General features: G+C 52.4%; 1 long non-coding RNA gene across 5 annotated transcripts; it reads left to right on the top strand.

Annotated features, from left to right (window-relative positions):
* The first annotated feature begins 108 nt into the window (after positions 1-108).
* LOC111176585 (uncharacterized) lies at positions 109-11,741 on the top strand. 5 transcript variants are annotated; one of them, XR_016394827.1, is made up of 4 exons: positions 109-773; positions 4,365-4,486; positions 5,389-8,611; positions 10,408-11,738. It is a non-coding gene; the product is annotated as an uncharacterized LOC111176585 (long non-coding RNA). The 5 variants fall into 5 exon arrangements; XR_016394829.1 differs by adding an exon at positions 2,340-2,546 and having other exon boundaries at positions 110-773; positions 5,389-11,741; XR_016394828.1 differs by having other exon boundaries at positions 129-330; positions 493-773; positions 5,389-11,737.
* The last annotated feature ends 5,850 nt before the right edge of the window (positions 11,742-17,591 follow it).

Raw genomic sequence — 17,591 nt, forward strand, 5'->3', positions numbered from 1 at the left:
AGGGAGCAAAGGTCAGCCTCTTGCACAGAGACCGAGCTTGCTGCCACACCCAGGCATGAGCCGAGGAGCTCAGAGCAGGCCCAGCCCATCCCTTCTTCGTGACTTTCTTGTGCTTTCAGCATAGGGCAGAGTTGTCTAACTCATCCACTCCTTTCAGAGAGGAGAGAGCGAGCGCGCATTCTTGAGGATATGAAACAAAGGATGATGAAACAAAATGGAATGAGATGCAGGGAAACTATTTAAATGCGGGGTGGGTGGAAGGCACATACAAGGAATGAAACAGCATCTTTTGGACATGTAGGCAAAGGATTGGCTTGTGAAGGCAATGAGGCAATCAAAGTTAATATTTTCCTCTTTAAAGACAGCAATTTTTATTTATAAAGCACTCCTTGCTGGCACGAGCTCAAAGCATTTACTGAGTGCTGGATAATTACCCCTCCCAACAAACAATCTGGCAGGTAGGAAAAGAGAGATAATTATCCCTATTTACAGGTGGGGAGACGGAGCCACAACCAAAACCAGCTTCCGAGACCTGAAACCAGAAGGTGAGCCTCCTCATGGCACCTTCCGCCCCTGCGTCCAGACGTCCTCCTGAGAAAGGACAGCCCACTTGCTGGCAGGGGCTCGTCGGGAACTACAGCTCCCAGCAGACACCGAGAGGGGACGCTGTGCCCCTAGTGCCCGTTCCAGATTCCCAAATATGGAGAAGGACTGGGTTGGGGAAGAGGAGCCGAATGTTCCCCCTTGAGAGAGGGAGAGAGGGGGAGGATGAGGTAAGTTTGGAATATTTAACTCTATCACCTAAACGTCTGCCTGGGCTTTGAAAAGCAGCAGCCACGGTCATGGCCTCAGTAAATCTTTCTAGAAGAGCTGACCTTGAAATCAGGCAGTTATCTCAGCAGAGCCCTGTTTTCTCCTAAGATTAGGTGTGTGCTGTTCTAAGAGGGCAGATACCCTTTCTCTGAGTCCGACCAGCTCAGAAAGTGATGTTGGCAGTGGCGGGAAAGGAATCCAAGTGGAGGACAGCTCTGCTGCCATGGGAGCGACATTCCAGGGGCTGGGCTGGCAGCCGAGCCCAGGATGAGCGGGGAGGACAAGGGTTACTCTTTTCCTGCTGTGGAGGCTGCTGAGCCCGCCTGGTAGGAAAGGACTCTTTCCCGGTCTGTCTTCATTGTGTCAACAAACATTTCTAAAAGCACATCCACTCGAGGTCCTGGGCTGGATGCTGGGCAGGATGCTGGGCAGGACACGCATCAGCAAGAACAGATCTCTGTCCTCAGGACGCTTTCTACAGGGGAGGACAGGCACACGAGGAAACGATGCGAGGCGGTGTGTTTTTTGTTTGTTTGTTTTTTATTTTTGGCTGTGTTGGGTCTTCGTTACTGTGCGCGGGCTTTCCCTAGTTGCAGCAAGCGAGGGCTACTCTTCGTTGCAGTACGCGGTCTTCTCATTGTGGTGGCTTGCTGTGGAGCACGGGCTCTAGGTGCGCGGACTTCAGTAGTTGTGGCACGTGGGCTCAGTAGTTGTGGCGCACGGGCTTAGTTGCTCCGCGGCATGTGGGATCTTCCTGGACCAGGGCTCGAACCCGTGTCCCCTGCATTGGCAGGTGGATTCTTAACCACTGCACCATCAGGGAAGTCCCAGGTGACGTGTTATTCACACTGTTCATCTAGCGTTGTTACCCACCACCCACCATGTGCCAGCCGCTTGGAATCCGATGGGAAAGACGGAAAAAGCAAAGCTTCTGCTCTCGTAGATTTCCATTCTGGTAGTCCTGGATGTCGGGGGGGACGAGTCCTCCAAGCAGCGGGAACAGCAGGTTCAGGGCCTTGAGATGGACATGAACTTGGTGAGTCTGAGAGTGACCAGTGGGGCTGAGGGGCCGGATGAGGACAAGAGCAGGAAGAAAGAAGTAAGAGACCTGGGCCGGGTCGAGTCACGCCTTCAGAGCTGTCTAAGGATGAGATGCGTGCATTTCATTCCAATCCTAACAGAAGCCGTTGTTTCTGGGCAGTGGTTTGACATCTGAGGTACAGTGCCAGACTTCCAAAGGAGTTTCGAGTGGCAAGGAGAGGTGTCCCTGAGCTGAGTGGGCAGGGAAGGGGAGCAGAGTGGGGAGCCGAGCGTCACGGGGCAAACAGGAAGATCTCCAGGAGCCAGGATGGCACCTGGCGGGTTCCGATCAGCAATCTGCCGCAGCTGTGGTCGTGTGAGGGTAGCGGGTGGTGCGGCTGGAGGGGAGGAGATTTACAGTCTCCACGTCAGAAGGCTCTGGAGCACAGTAATGTGGACAGTATTCTCAGGCTTCCGAGTCCATTTGAGGACCTGGTCTCCTCCAGGCGCCGACATCTTCCCCTGAAAGACTTGATGCTATGAAGGCTTTCGAGTCCCACGTTGAAATTGAGGTGACTCCGAAGAGCACCGTTTACATTGTGAAAGGCGCCCCATCGAATGACACAAGCCGCAGGCGGAAGGTACCCTCGGGGCCGTGCACAGCGGAGGTGCTGGTCCGTGTTCTGGGGGACGGAGCGCCGAGTAGCCGCCAGGTGACTCGCAGTGCTTAGCGGCTTCCTTCACCACTAAGACGGAAGCCCCGCGAGCCGGCTGCAGAGCAGCAAGGGGAACGGGGTGCAGAGAACCGTGAGACAGGCGGAGGGTAGGATGGAAAAGAGAGGGATTGAAAGAGGAGGCTGGGGAGAGGCACTAAGAGGAGAGTAAAGGGTGGTGGGTGGTGGCTGGGCTCTCGGGAGCGCTGCCCCGGGTCTAGAATCCCTCTCCTCCTGTGGTTGTCTCGGTGCCACTGTTCTGTGGGCCTCAGGACGGCGGCTGGCTGCCCAGCCGAGCCACACTCTTCTCCGGGGTCTGTCTCATTAAGACCCCGCCCCTGAGACAGTCAGCCTGACCGCCAGCTCCTGGACAGCGGGACAAGCTGTACACCTACCTTAAGCGCCTCACCTCGTCCTAAGTGTTCCCTTTCTACCTGAATTTGGGGGAACCATGGTGCTGTCCCAATAGGTCAAAGCAGAATAAACTCAAAGCGAAGGACATGCCCGGCCATGCCCTCTTCTTCCCCAACCTCAGCAGGCAAGCGGAAGGGCACTTGCCTGAGCAGGGGGCGGCAGGCTGCTGTGCGTGCGGCGGCTCCCTGGGGGCGGAGGGCGGGGGGGGGGGGGGGGCGGTCATTTCAGGTTCCCGGCAATAGGAAGTGGTGGTCACACCAAGGCTCCGCCACCCACCATGTGCCAGCCACTTGGAATCCGATGGGAAAGACAGAAATTTGACAGCAAAGCCGTCAGACACGGGAGGCCCAGCAGAGCCCACCGCGAGCCCAGACTCCAGCAGCGTCTCCTCCCCAGCCTCTCACGGGCCTCCAGCCCCCTGGTCGCCGCACGTGAGCAGGGCTGCCCCTTACTTCCGGCTGCACGCCCACTCAGGAACAGGGGAGCAGCCGGACCTCAGCGTGGCGGTCTCCATGTGCGTGTGCGGCAGGAAGCCTCGCCCCCCTAAGCTGCCCTGCGCCGCACCACGGGCCCGCTGCTCCCGAACCCGGGCTCTAGTACGGGCTGCATACTTGGCGGGGGCTGAGGCCCCCGGCGCACTGGGCCCCCATCACCTCTGCAGGCAGTGGCCCGCATCACCTCCGGGACCTTCCCCGCCTGCCTTCCCAGCCCTGCTCTCACGCCCAGCTCCAGGCCGCTCTCCTGACCCACCCTGCTCTCCCCAGACCTGGGCCTCTGAGCAGCTTACTCCCTCCTCTTGGGGGCCCCTTCTGGCTTCCTAGACAGGCTCACCCCCAGAGTTCAGCACAGTTATCACCTCCTCTGGGAAGCTTCTCCTTGACCCCCCTTCTCAGGTAGATTCAGTGCCTCCCTGCCTGTGTTCTTGTAGGGCCTGTACTTGCCTGTATTGTAGCGGATGAGCCATCTGTTCACTTCAGGGAAGCCCCCTGTGAACAGCTAACTCCTTTAGGGTAGAGAGCTGTGTATTTTACTTTTGTATTTCCAACTCCGAACCCAGTGAGGTGGTCGTGAATGTTTGTTGAATGAGTGAGTAGCCAGGATCCCTTGGCCTAATGAGTACCAAGGTCTCCTCCAGTGAGGTCCGATAAAGAAGTAAGGCAGGACCTGGGTTTTCTGGGCCAAGTAACACTTCCCCTCCTGGAACCCTGGCTTCGCCGGCGCTCTCAGGGCCCCCTCTGCCTTCCCCGCTCCCACCCAGTCGTCACCCCCGCGTCGTGCCACCCTCTGCCCTGAGGTTCCCCTTCAGGACTTGTTTGGCCACGAAAATACTAGTGCCTTTCCACATTACCAAGAAGAGGGCACCTGTGTCCATGGTTGTCAGCTTTCCTTTCCCCCTCCTCCTAGATCAGGAGCATGTTGGCTGCTGGCACCTGTCCCAGACTGTGTCAGATGGGGCCCTGTCCCCATCCATCCCAGCTCCCCACTGAAGCAGGGAGGGGCTACGAAACCTCAGCAACGGCCTAGAGGTGAGAAGTGAACTCAGTATGAAAAATAAGATTTGTGCAAGCAAAGCACAGAGGTTGAGATGATCAGCATTTAAGGGGAGGGGAGGCCTGGTGGGACATGGCTGGTCCTGTTCCGGAGAGCTCTTGCAGGCAGGTTGGGGAGCTGGGCTGGAAGGTCAAGGAAGTTAGGTGTCCACAGCGAGCGCTCCTGACGTGCTCAAGGTTTTAATAGATTTCCACCGCGGGGTGTCTGCTTGCGGTCAGGGTTGGGGGTGAGTGCGAGACCCCGGGAAGCCCTTCCTGCTCTGGAATTCCATGCTCAGGGCTGGCTGTGGACTTCCGGGGACCCGAGTTCCATTCATTGGAGCTATTTTTGGTCTGCAGTAAGTTAGCCAGGCCGCAGGGCTGGGAAAGCGCTACCGCTGAAGGAGGTGATTCACTGGGACAGGATGCCCTGAGGCCACGTTGTGAGCCCCTGGGATCCCAGAACAAGGGTCTCTCGTGTTTGGGACGCCCTGGGTTCAGGGGGTAATCTCTGCAGGGCCTTCAGCAGAGAGGGGGCGGCGGCAGAGGCTTTTGAACTCCTTCTCCCATACCTGATGTCAGCCCACGAGCCAGGTTTAACTGCACAAACTATCCCGCTGGGTGCTTATTAGTATCCCATTCGACTGAGGCTCAGAAAGTTTAAGAGACTTGCCCGAGTTTACCAGGTAGCAAATGCCAGAGCCAAAATTCTAACCCATAAATCTGACAGCAAAGCAACGGCACCACAGCACTCCATGCTTGAGAGCCCCTCCCAGAGGGACGGAGCCAGTGTGTCCCGGGGAGGGAGGGGGATGCATGGGAGAGGACTGAGCTCTCGGTGCCCAACGGGCACGCTGCGGCATCCTGCATTGTCCTTTCCTCCAACCCTTTCATTCCAGCAGGGCCAGCGCTCAAAGGCTCTGCAGGAGAAGAGTTTGGACCTGAAGAGCTGTCCTGAGGTGGTGGACAGAGCCCTCGTCTGGGCAGGAGTGTCCAGGTTCTTTTTCTGGTTAATGCAGGACAAGCTACTTACCCTCTGATCCTCAGTTCCTTTATCAAGGAAAGGCAGTGGGATGGGATAGAGGAATTAGGATGAGTAAATGCCCACTGTACTGACCTCACTAAGTTACAAAGACAAAACGGAACCCTGAATAAATAAGTCACCAAATATAGTCATGTTATAAAAATCCTAAGTTCTTATCTAGTTGACTCTCCAGCTCAAAATGTTTTGTAGATATATTTTGGTGCTCAAATGGCTCAGCCCAAGTCGTGAGGCGTCCTAGGGTTCTCTGTGAGTCTCTCTGGCCAAATCACCCAAGGTCATCATCAAACCCTTGACTGGTTCCACTCTTGAGCAGCTGTTTACTTCTGACACGAACAGCCTCAATTCCACTTTCTGAAAAGTCCAAGAGCCCGGCTCTTTCTCCCCACTGGAACTTTGCAGAGTCCACGTTCATAACTCGGAGTCCTTGGTCTGGTCACCCCCTTCAGTCCACGTCCAAAAGAGGCCACGGCTTGTCCACATTGTATCTTCACAGCTAACTCAGCGCACGGCACACAGCGGTGCTCGGCGAACTTTGATGCATACGTGAACTTTCCTCTGATTTCTCCCCCCATCCCCACTGATGTTTTCATTGCCATGGAGATGGGGATACTTCTGACCTCATCCTTTGGGAATACCACAGAGATTAGCTAATTAATAAGGCGGGGAGGGCGAAGCTCTTCTGGCACTTAGCGTTTAACCGAAATGGCTGGGAGACAGTGGTGAAACCCCAGGGCCTTCTCAGAGCATCGTGAAGACACACAGTGGGAGCCCTGACCCTTGATGTTCGTTGCTCTGGGACCCTCCTCTCTTCTCTTGGCAGGCGTTGCCCCAGCGTCCATCCTGGAGGCTGACCCCCCTACCAACTCCCCTGCACAGTGCCCCTCCCTCAGGGGATTCTTCCTGCAGCTGTGCAACAGCTGGAGCCTTTGGAAGCCCCACAGGGTCCAGAGGCCACAGTCACCTGCTGCCGAAGTCACCCCCCCGCACCCCCCACTTTCCCGTTTCCCAGATCAGGTGGGCGGGAGTGGGGGGCACGGGTCCAAGGGTATGAGGAAGGGCAGTTTACTTGGCTTTCCCCTGTGATAGAAAAGTGGATTGGAATGGCCACTGGCAGTGAATAAACCAGAGCAAAAGACCCATGCCAGCTGGTGACCACTGGAAAAAAGCAGCAAATTCATGAATTACCCTATTTACACCAGAAATAAACTAATAGTTTGGACCTTTGCTTGATAGATTGTGCTGGAATTATAGGCTGTTCATGAAGACACATGGGTGAAGCTGGTTTCCACCCCTCCTTACTCATTGATGGCTTTGGCACCAAACCCTAATGTTCCACTCCACCAAGCCTTGCTGGCATCCTGGGTAATCAGTGTCAGACAGACCAACTGTTTACAAACTGGGAATCGCAACCCATTAGTGTGTCAGGAAACTGATTTGGAGGATTGTGACTAGATTCTTTTTTTTGTTTTTTAAGAAACAGTATAGAAATAAAATATCAGAGTACTTCACATATAGGAAGGGTAGTTTGGGGGTAAAATCTTTATTTCAAAGACATGTATGTTATTATATGATAACATATACTAATAACATATTATTTCAGTAACATAATACATGTGTACTAGGTCATGACATCAAATACACTTTTTATTATGGACCCTAGTCAAAAGTTTAAAAGGGATAAGAGTATGTATAAAGGAATACTATTCAGCCTTAAAAGGAAAGGAAAGTCTGACACAGGCTACACTGTGGATGAACCTCGAGGACATTGTGCTCAGGGAAATAAGCGAGTGACGAAAGGACAGACACTGTGAGACTCCATTTATAAGAGGAGCTTAAATAGTCACATTCATAGAGACAGAATGTACAGAGGTGGTTGCCAGGGTCCAGATGGGGGGCAGGGAGTGGGGAGTTCGTGTTCAGTGGGAACAGAGTTTCAGTTTTTTGTTTTTTGTTTTGTTTTATTATTTATTTATTTGGCTGTGCCGGGTCTTAGTTGCAGCAGGCGGGATCTTAGTTCCCTGACCAGAGTTCGAAGCTGGACCCCCTGCATTGGGAGCGCAGAGCCTTAGCCACTGGACCACCAGGGAAGCCCCCAGAGTTTCACTTTTGACGATGACGCATCCCATGGACGCCAGACGCCAGCCGTGGTGGTAGCACAACACGGGAATGTGCTGGCACGCGATACACTCATTGCTCTCAGTACACTTCCAGTGATCGTGAGGGTAGATTTTATGTTTTGTGTGTTTAACCACAGTTTTTTAAGAAGCTGCAGGGGAAGCCTCCTGGGTCCTCGCTGTCAGTGACGTCACCCCCACTCACTCCCAGCTCCCTTTCTCCAGGGCCGTCCCCAGGAACCGTTCACCGCCCACCCGCTGACCTCGGCCTCCTGCCTTTCCTGCTTCCTCCCCTTCTGAAACCCGCTGTGCCCGCGCCCCCAGCTCACAGCATCATGTAAGCCCCTGGTCACCCAGCTCTTCTGGTCGGGCCACCTTCACTCCTTCCCGGTCTTTGTGAGGGCCCTGCCCTCCACTCATCCCCCGGAACTGCACCAAGAGTGAGGTGTCTGCATTTCAGTCTGATCTTCACGCTTCCCCACTTGAACCCCCAATGGCTCTCTGTTGCTCTGAGGGAAGCCGTTAGCCGGGCAGAGAAGCCAGCTGGACGTCGCTCCCAGCTAACCTGCACACCGCCTGCCCATCCTCCTTTAACTGTACTTGCAGTTCCCCGAGTTCGCCCAGCTTTCCTTTGCTTCTGAGTCTTGGCCTGGGGTCTTCCCCACCTCACTTGTTCTGTACACGCCCAAGTCCTATCACCCGAGCCTGGGTTGGTACCCAGCCCCTCTGAGAAGTTTCCCTCTGCCCTCGTAAGGCCAGATCTGGGGCCCTTGAGTGAGTGAGGTCCTGAGCACTTGTGCCTCGTCGGATCAGAGCACTTATCGTGCGGCACAGCAGTTCCCTGTGTGAGTCTCCTCTCCTGACTGTCCTCTGTGCCCTCCTGAGGCCGGCGCTGCACCCGATCCCTCACTGCGTCCCTGGGCCTGCCACGCTGACTGCCCCACGGTGGACACTCTCTGAGGGGTGAGTGGGTAGGCACAGGAGGATGTTCGAATGTATGGATTTTCACAGGTTTTGAAATTCAAATCTGGGAATCAGTTTTGGTTAACACTTTCAGCTGGAAATACCTTTGATCAAGGTCTAAAGAACGATTTATCCAAATTAGTAACAGTTGCTATATTTGTGTAACATTGAACATCCTATAGAACACTGTCATTTCTTTTTCTTATTTGACACACTTAATAACAAGTAAGAAGGAAGGCCTTTGTCATCACATATGGCACGTGAGGAAGCTGTGTGCAAGGTCAGCAGGTTAGTCAATGGCAAAGGCAGGACAAGGGCTCACATCCCTCCCACTCACTTTACCATGATCCCTTTAACTTTCAGAAATGAAAAGAATCAGAGTAATTAGTCCTAAAATCAGGACGTTTCAGAGAACAGGGAGTATATATTTTCTGGCCTTTATAGGGTCCTACTAAGGTCCCAGTTCACAGGTACTTAGTAAATATGAACTAGCTCCACTCTGGCAAAACCATCCCTGCTGTGCCTTGCTTCTTCTACATTTTCCAGAAAAAGAAACAAAACCAAGCCCCCTAAGGACTGATGTCCAACAACGTACTGGGATTTTTTCCTTGTATTCACTCTACATCTCTGTGTTGCAAAATCAAGCCCAGTTTCTTTTATTTGATTCTCAGCAGTGAGAATATTATTTATACCCCATCTGCATCCAAAAAGTTAGAAAAAAGAAAAGAGTTTATCACTCGTCCCCATAAAATAACCTCTTCCTCTGCCCTTCCTAGTCCAAGGTAAACAGTTCTAACTGCATTTTGCAAAGGATCTATTTTCCTGTCACTTTATTTTTTTCTTATACGGACCCTACCAATTGTTCCCAGTCTCTTTTTTACTTTTAAAGCCAACACTGGACATCGGTCACTAGTAAGATCTGGTTAAAGCCAAGAATAGTGAGAGGATGACTTCAAGGACATTGGGCCACTTTAGAGCATCTCAGGCACACAAATCCAGCTGCTGTGCGCACAGGACAAGTGCAGAAAGATCAACCAAGGCGGCAGAAAGCCCTCCCTCCTCCTGCACAGGCACCACGGCCGCTCTCCCCTCTGTCTAGGTCAGTTAAGTACTGATAACTGTCTTTTGCAAAGTAAAAGTGACCAAAGCCTGAAGCTCTGATTTCAGGGATATTGAGAAGGTCCTGGTCTATGTAATCACAAGTCCTGGAGTTTTCAGAATTATCCTGACTTCAAAAAAAAACATTAAATGACCCTAGAAGTTGCAGCATTTCTATTTCTGAATTATACCTAAGAAGAAGCTTCTTACATCTAAAATCAATTATAAAAAAGATCTTTTGGTGGACAATGTGTCCGAATTTTTTATGTAAAAAGATAGTCAATAAATCCAAGTTTCTCACAAAGCAGCATCCTCCTGCTTGCCCCAGCCTACAATTCCACGACTAGAGCTTCATTCCTTTTTACTGTAAGGCGTTGTCAGGGCTATTAGTGGGCAAATATCCCCATGAGAGATGCTATTTTATAAACTTTTATCAGACATAACTTAGAGGGAATGTGTCTTAGATTCTTTGCTGAAAGCAAAGTTTTGATCAGGAGAGAGGAAGGCAAGAGCTAAGATTAAGGTGATGTTGTTCAACCATTTTGTTATTATCACATCTTAAAGAGTGTTTTTTAGTATCTTTTTTCTGAATGACAGTCCCCCAAAGAAATTTTAATACCATAGATACACTGTATATCTGTTTGTGTGTGGTGTGAATATCAGTGCTTTATACATAAAAATACTAAGGTGTTTTTCAGACCCTAACCTGAGAACCAGTCCCCCTGCTTGGGGGCAACAGCGCCCGTGAGCATGCGTCTGGAGAAGCCACCACCCACAAGGGAAACGCGAGTTTGGCTAAGAAGTTGCGGCACCTGAGCCAAGCTCCTTGGGCAGAGCTGCTTGGCCGGTCCGACCATGCTGCCCCCTGCATCCCAGACTGCAGGGCCAGGATTCAGCCCGCACAGCCTCCTGGGCTCTCAGGGTCTCGTTCTCCCAGCCCTGACGGGACCCAGGGTAACAGCCCCTGAGCAGGACAGAATGTTGCTGGGCACGTAGATTCCCAGGCGACACGGGTTCACTGCGGACGCGGAGGTGTTAGTTCACAGGGCTGCAGGGATGGGCCGCACTTTCCACCCTGTGGCGGCTGAAGGGAGGGCCTGGCACCATGGAACATGTGACTGGCAGAAAGGGGGAAGGAGTACCAAGGCCCCCTCCCTGGAGGCAACGAGACACTGCTAAGAAAAACCATCGCCAAGTGCTCACCAGAGCCAATGGTGTCTTTTTTTTTTTTTTTTAATTCTAGTTACTGCCTTGGTAACTGGAAATTCCAAACTGTCTGATTTTAAAAGAGCCCCAAAGATGAAAGATGAGAAGAAAAACAGAGGAATTAGAAATCCAAGGCAGCAAAGAGCAGCAGATAAAAAGCTGCCCCCCGACAGATGCAGATCTGCACAAAGAGAAAGTAAACAAGATAACCCCAGCTAGGGTTGTCCAAGGAAACAAGAAAGGCTTCTATAAATATAACCAGAAGAAAGTATTTGTCTTAGCTGATGAGATCACCACACATGGCTCGATAGGGATCGTTTGTTGCTCCCTTAACTGAAGATTGGAGGAGAGCAAAACTGAGGCAGAACTCAGACTACTGGCCACAAGGCCTGGCTTCCAGCAAGCAGGCTCAGTTTTAATTAAATGCAGCTGGAGTCATTAAGACGTGATGCCATCGATCTGGACTGTGGCCTGTATTTTCACTGACGTGCTGGCCCCGACGCCCAGCAACAAACAGGCTGGCGGCTTCTCCACACCCTGCAAATGGGGTCAAACACAAGAGGAAGCATGTGGCCCTGGACGCAGATCTAGGGGAGAGAGAGGCCTCCCAGGGACCCCTTCCTCTCTGCAGGGGTCGCTGTGTGGGACCAGAGCAGGAGGGGAGCTGGAATCCCTCCAGATGTCCACCCCGCTAGGGGCCAATCCACATTCCAGGCTGGGACTGTGGCAGTGAACGGGACAGGTCCCCACCTCGAGGAACTTCCACTTGGAGCAGGGGTGGGAGATGGGGGCAGTGGGAGACAGACAACACAGTGATTATGCCAGGTAATTTCCCATGCTGACAGGTGCTTGGGGACAGAACATGAAGCGAGGCGGGGGTGATGGGAGGGGCCCACTAGCTCAGGAGGTGAGGCAGGGTGATGGGAGGGGCCCACTAGCTCAGGAGGTGAGGCTGGTGATGGGAGGGGCCCACTAGCTCAGGAGCTAGGGCAGGCCTGTCTGAGCAGGTGTTGCCACCTGGAAGGTGAGGAGGCCACCGAGTCCCAGGGTGAGTGTTTCCATGGAGGGAAAGTCTCTGAGTCAGGAAAGTACTTGGCATGTTGAGACGACATACAGAAGACCAGTAGGGCAGTATCCTGTAGACCACGGGAGAAGGGGCAGGTGCCCGCAAATGCAGACAGGGCCAGTTTTGTAGGGCCTGGTAGGACACGGGCAGGGATTTGAAGTCTGGAGAATTTTTAGGGTAAGAGCGCTATGATGCAGTATCTGTCTATTTTAGAAAGATCACTAGGGCTCATGTGGAGGATGGACCCGGCCAGAGGGGGCCAAGAATGGAGATGGGAAGATAGGGACCATGGTCTGAGGAACAGAAAGAGCCGTGGTTTAGATCTGGTGGAGGTGGTGAAGTAGTTAGCTGTGGTACTTCGTGCAATGCATTCTGAAGGTGAAACGGAGAGGGGTATTCATAGAGAAAGCAGAGTTAAGGATGACTCCTAGGTTTTGTCCTGAGCAACAGAGTAAATAGTGGTTTCACTCAATAAGATGGAGAAGACAAGGAAATCAGTGGGCTTGGAGTGGGAAGCAGTCCACTCAGTTAAGTCTGAGATGCCTGCTCTTATTCCCTCTTGGACTCCAAGAGAGTTTGGTGAGACTTATGCCTCAGTTTCCTCATTTTGAAATGCAGTAGCACTGACTACATTATAGGGTTGGCGTGAAGAGTAAATGAGTTAATATGTATGCAGTGGTTCGGAGAGTTCCTGGCACACAGTCAGCAGCAAGATAGAAGTGTTTAGTATTAATATTAAGGCAATTTTTTCTTTTTAATTGCAAATAATGAGGGGAGGAGAAGGGGCAAATAATTGAAAATTTGTGAGAGAAAGGGAAGAAGCAAGGTGAAGAGCTTGTGGAAACACGGGATGGTTCCCAGAGTCCCGGTAGAAGGCTGACCTCAGATAGAACAGGGGCACGTGTGCAGCTGAAGCTGGGACCCCCGCCCACGTGGCACAGATGCATCCGGACGCAGGGGCGGCGGTGGAAGGTGACGGCTCTCCTCTGACCACACCGTTTTCTCCACGAAGCATGGGGCAGGGGCCTCATCTGGTGTGAAGGGCGGGGAAGGGAGACTCAGAGCGAGGGTCAGCAGTATGAGACGGTTTCTGCAGAGGTGGAGGATGGGCTCACCAGGAGGGCAGAGCCTGGCAGGTGGGAGAAGCACGAGCATCTCAAACAGCCTCACGCAGCACAAGGCTGGTGTGCTGCTCGTTCCAGGTATTTATTCTCAGCTGAGCAGGTGTTCGGTGAGTAGCTGCTGTGTGTCTGGTGCTGGACTGCATGCTCGTAAAGGGGGTAAAGAGGGGGACAAGTTATGTGCAGTCTGGATGAAGAGAAAGGTTTTAGATGAAAAGAAATAACTGGAGGACAAATGTAGTTCAATCTGGAGCCAAAAGACCAAACCACAGAAAACCGTGCTGCCAAATTCAGGGTAATGGAATGTGTGTGTGCCGGGCCCGTAAGGATGGCCTCCCAGGGGAAGTGGATACGAGCTCGGAACTCACTCAGCCACCCCCAAACCGGAGGCCGCTGCTGCCTGTCATCCCTGGACCTCTGAACCGTCTGTCATAAATATTCCGCAAGACGGCTCTAATAAGGTACAGCTGACTCACCTGCTTTGTCTGAGGGCCCATCCGACGTCATCAGTAGAAACAGTAGCAGAAGCCTACAGCGGGCTTCTGCTAGGTTTCCTTTGGGGGTGTGGTTGGGTGGGGAGTGTGCCTTCTGAAACAAGAAAAGGTCTCCTTCCGTCTTAACTGGCTCTCCTCTCCCTGACACCATCATTTGCAGTGCATGTGGTGGAGAGCAAACTGGGAAAGATTCTGGCAGGAAGATAACCAGAAAGGTCACGCTTGAAGTGCAGCCACATCCTTCTCCCCTGGCGTTGGGACCCAATTCTTCCTGTTGCTGCACCATGGAACAGTCTGTTTTGTTATCAAGAATTGTTAACCTCGTCCAGCTCTGAGACCAGACTTCCTCTGAGGCCCTGGGACCTCCCCCAGGAAAGGGTCCCCACGAGCCTCTGCTGCCTCCTGTAAACGGGCTTAGGAGGGGCGGGAGAAACTCACGGCTAAACCCCAAGATGTGCCCCTCAGCGTGTTCCAGGCAGGAGGAGCCGAGACTTGATCTGCGCTGGCAAAGTTATTTTTTAAACTGGAATTGCTGGTAAGGCTGCTTCCCTAAAAGGCAACTCAAATCCTGTCTCCTGCTCTCCCTTTCCTGGAGCTGTGGCTCTCTGCCATCATGCTGCTGCCGAGGCTTCTCCAGACTCTCTAAGGGACAGGGCTCTTCTGGTCCACTCTCCCCATCTCCATCCCTTATCGCCCCACTCAGCCACCCGCAGCCCATCCAGGATAAAACTGAATGTTTGGGAAGTTTGTCCAGTAATGCCCTATAAAGTAAAATACACCTAATTACACACGGTGCGGCCCACAGTCCACACCTCCAGACCCTGGGACAGTACAGGGCCTCCTAGCATCACTTCCCAAAAGGCTTAAGCCCAGGCCAGGCCACTTCAGAACCTGCACCTCTGTGGTCTGACCTCATCTTGGGCCGTTGCTGTCTATCAGATCTCTTGGAAGTCAGATGACTCTGGTTATCTTGCCTGCGTCCTCCTGATGTTTGTGACTCGCTCAGAGTAGAGAAGGTGTCACAGCCTATGAGGAAGATAGGTTCATAGGGGACCCGGATCTCATTTGCCCTGATTTGTGAACTGGAAGGAGAGAGGCCCGTGAGGCTTCTGTGGGTCTGCACGCGGGGCCTCACCTGTGAAGCTGCACCTGGCCACCTTCCTCACTCTACATGCTGTCTTCCTTGCCATCTTTGCCGGCGCCCTCAAGGTGACGTCTTAGGCCGAGGGGTGGTAGCAAGAAACAAGAGTGGATTAAAAAACCCCATGAAAATGAAGCGATGAAACACCTGGAATACGAGGGAGGACAAGCAGGGGATCCATGCAAGGCGATGTAATAAGACGGATCAGGTTGGAGAGTTGAGAAGGGAGGTGAGTGGAGGGGAGGGGGGAGATGAGCGGGTGGGAGCAGCCTGATCTGAGAACACGCAGTGACCGCCCAGCTCGGGAAGGGAGGAGGGCAGAAAGGCCTTCTGTTTGCCTGTGCACACAAGGAACCAATTGCCTCGGAAGAAGAGTGGGTTCTAAGAGGGTCAAGGGAATTGCTTCAGACCCCACAGGAATCCAAAGAAGTGAGGGATAAAAACCATCCCGAGAGCGGGCGCCTGCCCCTCTGGGAGGTCCTGGATCTGCCATCTGCTCCCTGGATTTGTAAATGCCGCAGCCCGTGCTGGGGCCGAGAGAGCTGTATTTATCAAATATTCTCAGGTCCTAGAGCAAAGGACCCCTGTCGTTCATTTTTCTTGTTAGCGTGTTTCTACTTCCCTACACCTGCACCCAGTCCTGGAAGAAACGAACATGAGGCATGACTCTAGGTAGGGCAGGCACCTAGGATGGGGATCGGATTTCAGGAGAATTTAAGACATCACATACATGCTCTTAGTACCACTTCACACTGGAATCAGTGTTCCTTGTCAGAAAGTACTGTAAGGGTTAATAAAGGCGTTATGGAGAGACCCAGGACTTCTTGAGCCCCCTTTTCTGTGAGGGGATCAGCAGAGTGACCAGCCTTCTGAAGAAGGGTCTCCATCTAAACTCTGTGAGTCAGCCCTTCAGGTTCATGTCTGTAACTTTTTCCTTCTGCAAACGATTATCTGATTTTGACCCACTTGGAAGCCCTCCTAAATGCTACCTGGTCAGAATGCTTACTGGCCAGGAATGGAATGCTTACTTTCCATTTGTGAAGGCAAGTTACCATCTTGAAGCAAAATGGCAGCCAGCAGGGTTTTCAATGGATTAATTCTGTGTTCATCTGGGAAGGACTTACCAAATCTTTAGTAGACAGATTCACAGACTTGGGGAGACACCGGAGCCTTGAGTATCAGGTGACAGATGAGGAAATCGGCTCTCGCCCAAGGGCTCACAGCAAGGTGCAAGCAAGATGGAGATCTTTCCACTCAGCCCCACAGCATCTCAGGTTTATCTGTAGATGCCATGAGAACATTTAAGAGTTGAGGGGGCTTCCCTGGTGGCGCAGTGGTTGAGAGTCTGCCTGCCGATGCAGGGGACACGGGTTTGTGCCCTGGTCCGGGAAGATCCCACATGCCGTGGAGTGGCTGGGCCCATGAGCCATGGCCGCTGAGCCTGCGTGTCCGGAGCCTGTGCTCCGCAACAGGAGAGGCCACAGCAGTGAGAGGCCCGCGTAACGCAAAAAAAAAAAAAAAAAAAAAAAAGAGTTGAGGGATTGTGACCAAATTTGACACTGCAGAAAAGCACACAAAAATAATTTTGATGTTGGTTCAGCTTATCATCTAGAAAGAACATGACAGCCAAAAAAAAATTGTCAGTAAAACCCTGACATTTTTACTGAGTATTGGTGATATTTGACAAGTAGTAGAGGCTGGAAGATGGATGTCTTAGAAAAAGACAAAAGCTCAATTTTCCAGCTTAAAAATCATCCATTTAATACTGACAATATTTTTCATAGTTAACAACTGTCCTTTTCACACACATCAGTAGGATGTGTGACATCTGTCCCTCTATATATGTAGTGATTTTTTATAGTGCTTTTTCTTCATTTTTTATTAGTTCCTTTTTTAACCCCATTTTTTATAGTTTTTTAAATTTATTTATTTATTTAATTTATTTTTTTGGCTGTGTTGGGCCTTCATTGCTGCGCACTGGCTTTCTCTAGTTGCGGCAACTGGGGGCTACTCGTTGTTGCAGTGTGCAGGCTTCTCATTGCGGTGGCTTCTCTTTGCTGCGCAGCACAGGCTCTAGGTGTGTGGGCTTCAGTAGTTGTGGCACGCGGGCTCAGTAGTTGTGGCTTGCGAGCTCTAGAGCGCAGGGTCAGTAGTTGTGGCACACGGGCCTCGTCGCTCTGCGGTGTGTGGGATCTTCCTGGACCAGGGCTTGAACCCATGTCCCCTGCATTGGCAGGCGGATTCCCAACCCCTGTGCCACCAGGGAAGTCCTTTAACCCCATTTTATCCTTGAGAGAAAGAGTAGGTGGAAGTGAGTGTTTAAAAAAATCAAGCCCTGGGGAAGTAGAAATGTCTGGTTTAGGGTAATATAGGAAGTGTGTAGTGGGTGTGGTAATCGTCCAGGCAAAGGTCGAAGTGTAGGGCCTGCAGTAGAAAGAAGGAGGGAGGGACGGAAGGAGTGCGTCTGAAGAAGTGAAGAGAGAAGGCGGGTAACGAGGGGAGAGGTGGGTCTGCTTTCTCCTGGAGGCCTCCTGGCAGAATCGTGGCCCAGGGGCAGGAGAAGCATCGCGCCGAGGCCTGGGGATACGGCCGGTGTGGTCTGAGTTGTGATGAGCTGGCCTGGGGTTCACGTCCTCAGTGCTTCTTGAACTCCCAGCATCGCCCCCGCCCAGCTCCCCGGGAATCCCACCCGCCCAGCAGGAGCAGCCCTGGCTCCCTTCAGGGAGACGAGGAAGAGCGCTGGCGTCCTGGGCCTGGTGCTTCAGCGCCAGGGCTGGGGGCTGGGCTGACGAGGGAGGCGGGAGGTCCTGGGGGAGGGTGACGGTGAAAGGAGTCCTGCGACTATTCTTCTGTG

This window comes from Delphinapterus leucas, chromosome 11 (assembly GCF_059928025.1).
Source record: "Delphinapterus leucas isolate spDelLeu-1000000601 "Yukka" chromosome 11, BTC_Dleu_Yukka2, whole genome shotgun sequence".
Classification (NCBI taxonomy): Eukaryota; Metazoa; Chordata; class Mammalia; order Artiodactyla; family Monodontidae; genus Delphinapterus; species Delphinapterus leucas.